General features: G+C 46.5%; 1 protein-coding gene across 1 annotated transcript in view; it reads right to left on the bottom strand.

Annotated features, from left to right (window-relative positions):
• OTUD7A (OTU deubiquitinase 7A) overlaps nucleotides 1–11,453 on the bottom strand; it is a 402,649-nt gene extending 391,196 nt beyond the window's left edge. Inside the window, exon 1 of the mRNA XM_077123999.1 lies at nucleotides 11,293–11,453. The gene's annotated coding sequence lies outside the window, so the exon portion shown is untranslated. The remainder of the gene's footprint in view (nucleotides 1–11,292) is intronic.
• Between the last annotated feature and the right edge of the window lie 1,744 nt (nucleotides 11,454–13,197).

Genomic DNA, 13,197 nt, shown 5'->3' with positions numbered 1-13,197 from the left:
AATAAGGTGGAGCTGACTCTCTATCCCAAATCCCATGTGTTAATTAAACTCATCAATAATCAATTTAAACATTAATGTAAATGACACACATTGGCCAAAGATTCAAATGATTTTTCTGTGCATTTCCTAAAAAGGAGAGAGCTCAAGTAAATTTTGACATATGCCCAAAGGGTCCATCCAGATTTTCTCTTCCTGCTCAAAGCTATTTTCTGTTCTGGGGCATCATAAGAGCTAATGGAGAGCTGCTTGCTGAGAAGTGGCCCTGGAGTTCCTGGCTGCCTTTCCCTGATTACCACTGAGCCACCTCCTATCCTATGACCTTTCTCTAGCTGACATTAGCACTTGGCAATCTCCTCCTCACACAACACCCCTCAGGTGTCCCCTCAGGCCTGGCCAAAGCAGTCATGGCCTTCTCTGGAAGACACAGAAGGACACAGAGACCTTCTCCCTTGGGCACTCTGGAAATCCAGGCATGCTAGAGTTAGAGAAATCCCAAGACCCCAGGGGGCAGGGACCAAGAGAGCCAGCACAAGGCCAGTGGCCAGAGCCCTGGTGAGACAGACCTGCTCCACTCAAGGCCCTGAGCAGTGGGTCCCTTAGGGGCTGGACTCAGCGGTGGCAAAGTGCCTGGGAAATGCTCAGGACATGCAGACGGACTCAGTAGGAGGGATATAGGGATATACCTCCTTAAGGTATACCAAGCCTAGGACTTGGGAAAATGGTAACCCACAGGGAAATCTGGGGCAGACCTGGGGAGCAGGGGTGATAGCCTGCCTATCTGCCCCCGCAAGAATGATTCAGGGCCTGATTACAACCGAACCTTGCCTGCTTTCAGCTCATGAGGTCTAGCGCTAGCCTCTTGGCCAGCCCAGTAGCAAATATCTGGGGTCAAGCTCCTCTGTGAGCCATCCTGACGCCAAAGGGACATCACCTATCACCCTCATGCCAAATTCCATCTGTTTCCAAATTACTTCTGCTGAATCTTCCTACATTTCCTACAGGTTCTCAGTACTGCCTCTGAAAAGTAACTGGCATAACAAAGACAATCTCTTACACTGGCGGAGTTTTTGCACAGTGCCTGTGTCCAGCTGGGAGCATGACCTCACCTCCAGATGGAGAGTATGAACTTGGGGTAGGATGTAGCTGCCTCCATCCCAGGGTACATCGGGTAGGAACAGCTGCTTTGAGGCCCACCTGGCCCCAAGGCCCAGTCAGTTCCTCCCACCTGTGGCGCCTGCACATGTGGCCCACCTCCACACCATTAGCCCCACAAAGGTCATGATGTATCTGTCCCTTCTTCCCTTGTGACTGGGGCTCAGCACAGATAGCACCCAGAGCACTCAGGGCACCCAGGAAAACTGGAGGATCAGGCAGATGTGCATTTCACGTTTATATTCCCATGCCGCATTGGTCCACTGTGGGCCACCAGGAGCCCATGGCAAAGGGCGCTGCATGCCTGCTGGGCAACACTGTAGGTCCCATCCCTGCTGTGGCAGCTCTGTGAGCATGAATGGGTGGTCCCACAATGCCTGGGAGTAGAACCCGAGAGGCATTTCTTGCTCTGTAATATTTCATTCCTGAGACCTCCCTGGGCTCTGGGCACATCCTCTCTCTTTAGAAAGAGTGTGACACCTAGAGGGTGTACTCTGGAGCCAGTGGGGCTGGGTTTCATCACAGACTGCCCCACTCTGAAACACTTGACTTTCTTTCTCTCTGGTGTCTTGGCCACCTCTATAAAGTGCTAACCTATGGCTACGTGCCTTTTTTAAGACACACTCACCCTCATCTCCCTCCATGGTCCAGAGTGAACACAGCACAGGGGACAAGGACCACAGGCCGTACATTTGTAGAAAGGGCTTTTCTGCAGAAATGACTGGTCTGTACTGTGGGACCTGGACTATGTTATAATGAGCACTCTTGTTTGGTCCCTTCATGGGCAACTTTTTTCAGGAAAGAACACTGAAAAGGAAAGTTAATTATTTAAAATAAAATTTCCAAGCAGCACTTTGTCCAACAAGCAGTGTTTCCCACTCAACACCAGGCAGGCATAGAAATGAGCTCCCGTACAGTTCTGTTATGGGAATGTGGAGAGATCTTAGGCCTTTGACAAATGAAAATAAACATAAGGCAGGTGGTGAGCACTCTTGCTCAGCAGCAGAGGCAAGGCCAGATTCCCAAGGTGGGCAGCAAGAGAGCACTACTAATTGTGAGATGAGTGGACAGCCTAGTCGCCGGTCAGAGTAGCTCAGGACATGGAGGCCAGCTTGAAGGACCCGTTAGCCTGGAGGTCTGTGCCTCTCACCATGCAGCCACAGATGGCGTGGAAGGGTTAATTCACCAAGGTCTCCAACACGGACAGGAAAAGACAGGGCTGGGGAAGAAGAGCCAGCAGCTCCGTGACCACGTGCACTTGCCAAATGCCCGATTTGGGGGAGAGAGGTCCCAACCTGGCAGGACACATCAGGGAGAATGGCAATGATGCAGAGGCAGGGAAGGCAGAAAGCCTTGTTCATGGAAAGCAGGCTTAACGAGCGAAAGCATGCATGCACTTTCTCAGGTATGACCCTACTCTAAGACATGTTGACTCCACAAAAGATGACAAGCACAGGGACACAGGAGAAACTAGGGCAAATAGAATAAGGAAGGCAAGATGAGATGGCCACCTGAGCTCTCAAATACAGCACTCCCCCCATACCACTACACAGTCACCACATGTATTCAGCCAGCCTCTGGGTAAACCGAGGTAGGAAGCAATTTGGTGGGCAGCTCCATTTCACAGCTGCAGACAACCACAGACTGCCGTCCTCAGTATCTCAGACATAGAATGGGGACAACTTCCCTTCCAAGGACACAGAGTCATTAGGAGGAGTCAATCAGGTAACACACACATAAGCATTCTGTAAACTGTAAAGACCTATAAATTGTAAATACACAGGGATCTATTTTGTGCAAACTCATAAACTCAATACACAGTTTGGCTCCCTTCTGCCCTACTGTACATTTAACCCTGGTTTATGTATCTTCATGTGTAGGCCAGCAATCTATTAAATCAGCTCATCTAAGATTACCATTTTGGGAAAGTTTCACAGATGTCTTTCAATTTTCCACTTTATGGAAATCAACTCTCTCTCTTTCCCATTGGCATGGATAATTTGCAGAAAGGGAAGAGAGATTTCTAATCCACCCTCTCTGTCACTCCTTGACCCTTTCTCTGTGCCTTTCTAAAGTTACAAGAACTGCCTTGAAACCAGTGATTCTCAATGTTAGCTGATCATGAGAGTCATTAGAATCTACTTGGAGCCATTGAAAAGTCCTGGTGGGTTCAGATGGATCATGCCAGAACTCCAAGTGGTGCCTTGACACTGAGGTTTTTAAGGCACCCGTGTCATTCCAACATATCACGGAGAACCACCACCTTTCCTTCAGAGAGGCAGGAAATCCATAGATATGGGTACATGTGTATGCCCAATAGCGGGGAGGGCCTGGCAGGGAGCATTCCCTTCTGGGGGCAATTCTGCGGCTTTGGGTTTGTCCTTCTTTCTTCTAACATAAAAAGTTAATCATTTAATCAATCAAAACATGTTTGTCTATTCTTGCACAATGAATTTTCTTCTTCTCTTAAAGATTGTTTCAAATATAACCCACGAACGTGGGTCTATCTTTAGAATTCGTCTATTCTAATGTTAATATTTTCAAGGCAGTAGACTAATTAATCTTTTTAAAATATCTATAGAGGAGTAATCTGTCATCACATGAATGTAGTTAATATTTTAAAAGAATGTATACATTATTGTGATGTACGTAATGGAAAATATGAAACTATAACTCTTCACAGAACATGGGATGTACACTCTTTTGTACGACGGGCAAACCCCATTATGGCTAATCAGTGAATAATCTGTTTTTCCTGTATTTGAAACCCAAGCAAACACAACTTTGTATTCTACTGAACTGGGGGTGAAAGTCTGAAACGTTCTACTTTTTAAATAAATAACATTCTCAACGACAATACTATTGAACTCATGGGAGCTGAACAATTCTAGGAAGAATAATTAAATTTCTAATTCTAATTCCTGTAGGACTATTAACTGCATTTAACAAACGAGTACAGGAGAGTATGTTCTGAGCAAGGTGCCTTGGAGACGTAATAAAGACTAATGAACACACTTCTCCTCAAGGAGCTTAACATTCACAGGGAAGAACGCTGCCCGCACAACTGACTCCTAACTGCAAATAGGCGTTGCAACACTCAGTGTTCAACTCAGCCCTAGAAAAGGCTTAACATATTTTTAAAAAACACATTTCTTCTTACCTATTTTTTCCATAGCGATGAGTAGGGTGTTACCCCACCCCCTCTTGATTAATCAGCTCTCTGAGAGAACTAGGGAATTAATTTTTCACAGAATCAGGAAGTTGAAAGGGATATCCAAAGTCATGCAGCTTTATTTCTCCATTTTGCAGGTGAAAATAAGATCTACACAATATACCCAGTGGGGGCTTCTTGCTGGATGCTTTCTGGCAGCGGGAACCAAGGACCTCCCACCCCCCACCTCAAACTGCCGCCACACCCAGCAGCAGGCGCTGAGCTTCCTAAGAACCCTTCTTATCCGAGCTTTTTGGCTGGTCCCCTGTCACTCCACGGGCACGTAAGCAATTTAATTTAAAACAGGCTAATCTGTATTTTATTTTGTGGTTTTTCATTTTTTTTCATAATTGTCTATATCATCATAATCTATGTCTCAAAATTCTTTTGTACCCCCAAATGTCTCCCTTTCCTCTCCCCACCTTTCACTGGGAATCTCTAATCTATTTTCTGCCTCTGTGAATCTTCTCTTTTGAGTCATCCTTTATAAGTGGCAGCATACAATACCTGTCCTTATGTGCCTTGCTTATTTCACTGAGCATACTGTTTTCAAGCATCTTCTACATTGCAGCCTGTATCAGAACTTCTTACTTTCTATGGCCAAATAATATTCCATGATTTGTTTCTCCATTCATTTGTGGATGGACGCTTGAGTTGTTCACATCTCTTATCTATTGTGAATAATGCACTATAAACACTGGTGTCCAAGGATCAGTTTGAGACCCTATTTTCACTCCTTTTGGGTATACCTAGGAGTACAGCTGCCAGGTTATAAGTAATTCAATATTTAATTTTTTTGAGAAACTGCCATTTGCCTTCCACAGTGGCTGCACAAAATTTCACATTTCCACCAATAACACACAAGAGTTCCAATTTCTCCACATCCTCATCAACACTTATTATTTTCCAATATTTTCTTGAGTAATAGCCATCATTGTGAGTGTGAAGTAGTACCTCATGATGGTTTTGCTTTGCATTTTCCTAACTGCCAACAATGACCCATATTTTAAAATGCATTGACACACCAATTTTCTTTGAATAACTCCCAAATACTAAGTAGTGAAATGGCTCGCCCACATTGTGAACTTACTCCTTCGTTTGTCTTAAGTTCCCTTTGTGATTGTGCATTTCCAAACACACTGCTTGCCAGTTCCTTCATGGAATAAGAGAACTTTGGTAGAAGAGACTCCAAGAAATCCTGTGACCTGAGTCCAGGCAGGAAATTTTCCCTGAAGGGATGTCCAGGTGGACAGCACACGGTACATCTCATCACACAAGTGGCCACTTACAGCCAAGTGGACCTGAGAGGTCGTTTTGTAATAAGTAGGTTAGATAATACAGACTGTAAAAGAGTAAAAATCAAGGAAAACGTACACTGATTGCAACCCTTCCTTCCAGTTCCAGGCCACATGTGTCTGAGAGACCCAAGTCAACCTTTCAATTTCCCATTCCCGTAATCGCTCATCCACAGTGCTGAGTTCAACAGGCATTCAGAGGATTTCATAAGCGGCGCTGCTGGTGAGGGAGCCACTTCCTTCCACGAGGATGCTGTGTTCTCCCAAAGGAGCTACCACTGTCTCTGACAAGGACAAGGAGCACCCTGTGGTCTCCAAGCCCAAAGATTTGCCCGTTGGCACTGCAGCAGACCTCACAGAGCAGCTCAGCCTTCCCAATGGGAACACACTTGGGGAGGAGAAGAAGGTGTGGATACCTTACTATCCTGGGTGTGCTAACTTTCCGGGGCAGCAAGGATGTTCACACCACACCCCTCCACCAGGATAAACAGCAAGGGCTGCACCCGTGTGAGTCAGGAGAACCCACATTGGCTGGAACTTAGGACACAGAGACATGATGACTGCCATCGGTCATGGACAACCCCCACCAACACGTTCTTTTCGCTGATAGCTAATCAGTTCACTTTCCCATTGCCCTTGAGATGCTACTCTCCTTCTTATTCTCCAATCCTCTGTTCTTTTCATGTAAAGGACTATTCAACTGCAAGATAATGTATTCTGTGATGATCAGCTCCAACGAGCCTTTCAGTGGGGACCAATGTTGCATAGCCAGGTGTACGCTACCTGTAGGAGACAAAGCCCAGTTCTCAGGGAGTTTATAATCTACTCTCATGAATGAAACTTCATGCAGTGTTTTTTAAGAGAGCTGGCTGCCAATTCTGGATAAACTGCTAGAATGGCTAAGCTATAGAAGACCCTTAATCCTATTTAGCCATGCCCCCTTCTCCCTCTACAAAACAGTCAAAGCAAATTCATCTCAGTAATTTCTTGAGTTACCAGTGCAAACTGTAACTACATCAACTGGCCAAGGGGAAAAAAATGGGCTCAGGATAAATTCGGCAAGTTATATTCTGTCTCCAACTCCTCTTACTGGAATGCTTTATCATTCTTTAGAATTTAAGAATTCATTGCCTGTGCCCACTTCTCTGCTCGTCCCCAAGACTGTGAGATGGCCACGGCAGGTGTCCCTCACCTGGGACTGTGCCCAAGGTCACACAGCTGATCGCGGTACCCAGAACTCCTGAAATGTATCCCATTCATTTTTACCGTTCAGTGATGATTCTTCCAAGAGATGGCAAGGCATTGTCAAAAGATGCACAAAGGAAATATTCTAATTCACATATTTTAAAAAGAAAAAGTTAATTATGTATATCCTCAAATGTTGAAATATTATCCTCTCAATTTTTAAGGAATGAAAAATTGTACATGCAAATGTGTTGCCCATACTCTTCACTAATACACATTGTCTTCAAGCCCCAAATGTAAATATCATTAAAGGAAGTGTAGGTAATGGATTGCAACTTTGGAACCTCCAGGATAAAAAGGTACTGAAACAGATTGGTGGGGGGTCTGTGCATTATGATTCAGGACACCGACATACTCTATTTTCTTTCCACAGCAAGGATGCACCCAACCAGCCTGAGCTTACATTAAGAACCAGGAAAGTTCAGTGTCATACGCAATCCCTAAAACCCAAGGACAGAGATGGTTTGGGTAAGTTCCTCCAGAATAGATGCATCAGTTCCAGGGACTGCTGAATCTGGTCAGGGGTTGGAGGAGTTGATTCTCAGCTTCAGCAAAGCCCAACCTGACAGACACAACCCCAGGGGCATATGCTTTGGCTCCAAGCAGCCATCTCCTCTTGTGTGAGCCCCTAAATCCTAGTCTCAGCTACTGAGAAACAATCTAATCTCAAAGAGGAGTGGGTGCATGGTCTGTTCACTTCAATCTTCATCACTGTGTGAAACTCTGCTATAATCTAATAAATCAATCAAGTGAAACACTGAACAGAAAAGGAAATGAATTTCAAAGGTCTGATTTCAGGAAAGTCAATACTGCATCTTATTCATATATATTCACCCAGACCTCAAATTTCCATTATATGTATACAGATAACTATATAAGAATAAGGTCAATTCAAATATAAAATATTTCTTTGGGAGGAGAAATTCAAATTCCTTCAAACCAAGAAAACAAGTTTTTAGACTTTTCTGCTTAAGCCAAGAGAGATGTTTGTAAAACTTGCATTAGCATCGATTTGTATTTGACTTCGCAGAATTTAAGGTGCTACATAGCAAAAATCTATAATAGCAGGGCCTGGGATTTCATGGAATCATGAGATTTTACCAGAGAAGGCTTTGTAGGCACATCAGGCTAACTCTCTCCTTTTCCCACAAGGAACCTGGCACATGAGCAGGCCAGGTTTTGAGCACAGTGTCCAGCTGTACCTGATGCAGGAAGGAAGTTCAGGGGCCAACTAAGCCCCCAATCCTAATCATTTACCTCTCGCCTACTAGTCCAGAACTACTACAGGCAAACTGTTAAACACAGTTTCATGTGAAAAGTAGAGCCACTCCATTTTTCCTGATTTCAATTTCTATGGGAGAAGAAATGATGATTAAGCATTTGCTTTTCCATCAGAGAAACACTGAAGCCAATATACCTGGTGAGACATACAAGTTGTACTGTTGGTACAGTCAACCAGGAGTCAAGTACAACAGCAAACGCTGGATAGGGAGAGGGGAAGTTTCAACTGGTCACCCTGGCATAGGGCAGTTCCTGACAGCAACCCTGTCTTCCCCAAGCCAATACCATCACTTCTGCCGTTTGAAAACAAACCAAATTTTCAGACTTGAGATGTGGTAAGTAAGAACCAAAGGCCACTCTCTAAAGGCAGGAAGCCATCAAACAGCCATCAAGGCATCTCTCTGCCCTATCCAGGAAGGACCATAGTGTGGAAGCTACAACCTCCAGCCATTCAAGCATGTGCCTACTCATCCCTGGGGCTACAGATATGAATGGAGAGGACACAGTGGGCATGTACACATGAACACACACACAGAGACACACACATCCAACCTGGAGATCCTCTCCCCTGGGACTCAGGTCCAGGCCGCCAAGCTACGTTTAGTACGCCCTCTGCTGGCCCCGAAGGAGCTGACTCAGCCCTTATTCTCTGGGCCTAAGACACACATAAATGACCTTAAAATCCAAAGGGAGCACAAAGAAAACCTACGGCAATTTTGGCTTCTTAGAAACGGAAGGCATGACACTCCAAACATCAAAGGGGATAGAGAAGCTTTTCAGTGATTGCTCTTTAAATGTTTTGGGAAATAAGTGAGGATACCTAAAGATTTAAGGGAAAACACTTAAGCTTTTATTTTCACAAGAATTACAGTGAGTTAGAGCAAAACAAATTATGATGAATATTTTCACAAGTCTCCCAACGAGGAAAAAAAGGATCTATGGTCATAGTCATTTTGCAGACTCAAATTCCAAAGAGTTCATTTTTTTTTTTCTTTTTTTGCATGGGCAGGCATCAGGAATCGAACCCAGGTTTCTGGTATGGCAGGCAAGAACTCTGCCTGCTCAGCCACCGTGGCCCCCCCAAGAGTTTATAATTTAGATCCTTAAAAAGCAATCTTTGGATTACTGAGGATACTTTTAACTGCAGAATAATCAAAGCAACAACATAGGAGTTCAGGTTCTAAAGCAACTATATGCAGCAGGAGTAACCTCATCAAAAAGTGGCCCTTTGAAGCTAATCCGCCATGAGGTTTCCCACTTCACCCAGGCTGGCCATTATGAATACATTTGGTACCATCAAGAGGTGAGAGGCCAAACACATACTACTAGCTTAAGAATGAGGTTTCCCACACTCATGAGGTAGGAACAGAGCTCAACTTCTAGCCAACTCCAGGGCTGGCTTTCATCACGGCTGGGAGCCTGAGTTAGAATTTCCGATGGTGATAACTGCCAGCTAGTCTTAGGGCCAAGGCAAGATCCACTGCCACATCAAGTGCCTAAGGTACACCACCACTTTTCCTAATCCCTCCACATCAACCGAGGGTTCAAGAGCTTCATGTTCATAAACAGACGCGAACATTTGTGTGGCACAGGGTATTCCTTACAGAATCAATTATGAGCACACTAATAACATAAGACATGCTTATTTTGACCAATTAGGAGTTGCCATGAATTATTAAATACAAAAATATCAATATTTTTGGCCTTTATTGAATATCCTTTCCATATGATAGGCTTAAGTAAACAGACTGTCTTTGGAACTTGCTTACTTTTGTTGCCACTATAATTGATGCTAAAAGCACACTTAAACACACAATAATGATGGCATGTTGCTTGCAATTAGGGGAAATTTTCTCCAGAACTTTGAGTGCCATGCAGGTCTCTCTCTAGGAGTTGCAGAGGCTTTGGAAGCCGGTGGGACACAGAACTACTATGGAAAAGAAAAGAAAGGCAGGGATGGCTCTGGCAAAGCTGCCAGTCTTTGCCCTGGACAGGCCTTTCCCAGACACACACTGGAAGGTGGGGGAGAGGGGAAAGTGGGGTTGGGGAGGAAGGAGACCTGAAGGTTTTCCTGAAGCAATCCAGGCCTGTAAATTTTTAGACCACACCATCCACCTTCTCTTGGACACATCTTCCCAAACACGTACAATTCAATATATATTTACATTTTTTCTCTTAGAGCTCACCTTCACTTAGAGGTAAGCCAGTAACTATGTAGTTGTCATGGGTGACTTTCCCCCAGATCCTTGTCCTGTGGACAGAGAGATTTGCACATCCAAGGGGGATCTAACAAGTTTCTCTTCTGCTGCTCTTAAGTCTATTAATTCACAAGCCAATAAATAAAAATGAAAATAAAAACCATCTTCACTTTTCTAAGGCTGGTGCATTTAGGGTGTAGAGACAAATCCATCTCATTTCGAAGATTCTCAAAGGACTGAGTGCAAAAGCTGCACCAGAAGGAGGGTACATTTGAACGGTTGTGTCCAATGAAGGAAAGTTTTTGTTAATGGTGACATCACTGACATCTCCCAAATTTAAAGGAACACTTAAAGCACAGCAGATGCAATTTTTTCCCCTCCAGTGAGAAGATACCAGGGAAGGCCTCCGGGTTCACAGCCCAATTGGATTAATGTCTCCTTTTCTGTCCAGCCGGACGAAGAGGAGCGAGACAGCGGTGCGCCCGGCCGCGGTAGTCCACGCAGCCACAGCTCCAAGGCTGGGCGTGCTCAAGCGTCTGCCGGCGCCGCGGGACCCCCGGAGTGCCCGCACTGACCGAGGGGACGGCTCCCCCACGACTGTCATCACGTTCCAGTGCGGGCAGCCAAGGGGCCTGAGGAAACCGCGGCCCCGACCGAGCGGGATCGCCGCGCCCTGTCCGGGGGGCCGCGGGGTCCGGAGTAGCCCGCAATGCAGACGCACCCGCGAGCTCCACGGCGGAGCGGGAGACCCCGCGACCCTGAGGGGTCGCGACACCCGGCCTCAGCGCCCACCTGCCTCACGGCGGAGTCCGGCCGGGCCAGGGCGCCCGCGCTGGGACAGCGCACCTGCCTGGTCCGCACCCCTGCGCCCGCCGCCCGCCGGGCAGCACCGCGGCCAGCGCCGCCTCACCTGCCGCGCCGCGCCGCTTCTCTCCGCCAGCCCGCAGCAGCCGCAGTAGCTGCTAACCGACTTCCATTTTCTCTCGCTTTAAAGGAAAATCGGATCAGCTGTTTTGCTCGCGCCGGGGCTCCGCGGCCCCCTCCCCAGCTGCAGCTCTTGGTCCCCTCGGCCTCTCCTCCCCCGCCTCCTCCAGGGCTGCGCTCCGCCCCTCCGCGCCCCTCCGCTCCGCCCGCGGCCAGCCGCGCAGCGCCCGCCTCCCCGCTCGCCCCCGACGCCCCGGCGCGCTGCCCTCCCCCGCCCTGACGTCACCGGCGCAGCCGCCCCGCCCCCGCCCCGCCCCCGCCCTCCGTGAGCGTGAGCGTGAGCGTGAGCGTGCGCGCGCGTCCCGCGCCGACCACCCCTCCAGCCGTGACGTCGCCGCCCCGCCCCGCGATCCCCTTTGCCGGGCCGGCCTCTGAGCGCGCGCCCCTCCCCTCCCAATCCTGCACGTCGCTGCACGCTCACGCTCGCGCGCCCCTTCCCCCGGATCCCGCGCGTCCCCGCGCCCGCGCCCGTTCTCACCGCACGCGGTGGTCCCCTCAGAACCTACCTCCCAGACTGCAGGAGACGTTGCTTCTGCGGTCTGCCTTTCCCTTGTTCCTGCATCTCACTGCCTGCACCCACCTTTCTCCTGTCTTCCTTCTGCTCACTTGTCTTTCTTGAGCCTCTCTGAACTTTTACCTACCTAACCTGTCTCTCCTCCATTTCTGCTCCCTTCTTAGGGGCCAGGACATCACGCTTAATACGAACTTGGCACTTTTGCCTCCTAAGCCAGTTCTTTGATTTTCTTCCCCCATTTCTTGCGTTCTCCTTAGTACTTCTTTTTGCAGACATTTCAGATGGTTTCCTTTGCTGGTGCTAAGGCCTGCCCTCTGCTCTCTGCCCACTCTTACCTCACCTTGTCTGTTGGACCACACCGCTTTATTCCAGATAATACCTTTCTTTACCGATAACTAATCTACTGATGGGTTTCTTGACGACGGTTATTCTGTGCTCAGTTTGACACTTTTTGCTTGGTTTTAGATTTAAAATATATATGTGTTTGTGAGTATATGTATATAATATTAACGATTTTTTTCATTTTTTAGATTGATATAAAGTAAAATTTACTTTCTTGATGTACAGTTCTGTGATTTCAAACTCATATTTGGATTCGTGTAGCCACCAGGACAATCAGAATAAAGAACAGTTCCATCACCCAAAAAACTCACTTGTCTGACTCTTCATAACTACAGCCTGCCGGATCTAACTCCTGGCAGCCAGTGATGGGTTCTCCATTGCTATAGCTTTGTCATGTACCGAGGATAGATAATACACTATGTAACATCTTCAAGCTGGCCTTATTCACTCACCATTATACCTTTGTTGTTGCTTGTATCGATAATTTTTTTAAAAATTTTTAAGTAATATTTACACCCTATTTTGTTTATCCATTCACCCACTGAAGGATATTTGGGTGATTTCCAGCTTTTGGCGATGGTGATTAGAGCTGCTGTAAATATTCGCCTGCAGGATTTTATATGGACATAAATTTTAATCTTAGGTGGGTAGATACCTAGGAGTGCGATTATTGGGTCTTATGCCAAACTCCTTTAAATTTTTAAGAGCCTGGCAAACAGTTCTTCAGTGCAGTTACAGCATTTTGCTTTACCACTAACAACGTTTGAGAGTTCCACTTAGTTACAACCTCGCTTGCTATTGAATGTGTGTGTGTGTGTGTGTGTGTGTGTGTGTGTGTGTGTGTGTGTGTAGCCATATGCCACTCTAAGAGGTGTAAAGAAGTATCTCCTTTTAGGCTTTTTTTTTTTTTAATTATTCAGATTCCTAAATAACCTTTCAATTTTTAAACAGTTTTACATTTACAGAATTATTACA

The sequence above is a fragment of the Tamandua tetradactyla genome, chromosome 12 (genome assembly GCF_023851605.1).
Source record: "Tamandua tetradactyla isolate mTamTet1 chromosome 12, mTamTet1.pri, whole genome shotgun sequence".
NCBI lineage: Eukaryota > Metazoa > Chordata > Mammalia > Pilosa > Myrmecophagidae > Tamandua > Tamandua tetradactyla.
This window is presented reverse-complemented; position numbering and strand designations above follow the sequence as displayed.